Below are 625 nucleotides of genomic sequence, written 5' to 3'. Positions count from 1 at the left end.
ACGTCGGGCGCACACAGGCCAGTACCCGATTCATGCAAGTTGACAACGGTCACAAACTCTATGCATGTGTTCGCGTGTCGTTCTGCCGTCTCCGCCGGGCACATCCCAGCCAGCGCCCGATACATTCAAGTTGACAACGGTCACAAACTCTATGCATGTGTTCGCGTGTCGTTCTGCCGTCTCCGCCGGGCACATCCCAGCCAGCGCCCGATACATTCAAGTTGACAATGGTCACAACTCTATGCATGTGTTCGCGGGTCGTTCTACCGTCACCGTCGGGCACACTTGAGCCAGTACCCGCTTGACTTTTTTTTTTTTTTTTTTATGTCAACGTCTTCTTCAAGGAAGTCCAAATTCTATGCATGTGTTCGTGGGTCGTTCTGCCGTCTCCGTCGGGCACACAATCAAGCCAGCGCCCGATACATTCAAGTTGACAATGGTCACAACTCTATGCATGTGTTCGCGGGTCGTTCTGCCGTCAACGTCGGGCACACACAGGCCAGTACCCGATACACGCAAGTTGACAACGGTCACAAACTCTATGCATGTGCTCGTGGGTCGTTCTACCGTCAACGTCGGGCGCACACAGGCCAGTACCCGATTCATGCAAGTTGACAACGGTCAC

This window comes from Apostichopus japonicus, chromosome 5 (assembly GCF_037975245.1).
Source record: "Apostichopus japonicus isolate 1M-3 chromosome 5, ASM3797524v1, whole genome shotgun sequence".
Lineage (NCBI taxonomy): Eukaryota > Metazoa > Echinodermata > Holothuroidea > Aspidochirotida > Stichopodidae > Apostichopus > Apostichopus japonicus.
Note: the sequence above shows the minus strand (reverse complement) of the source record.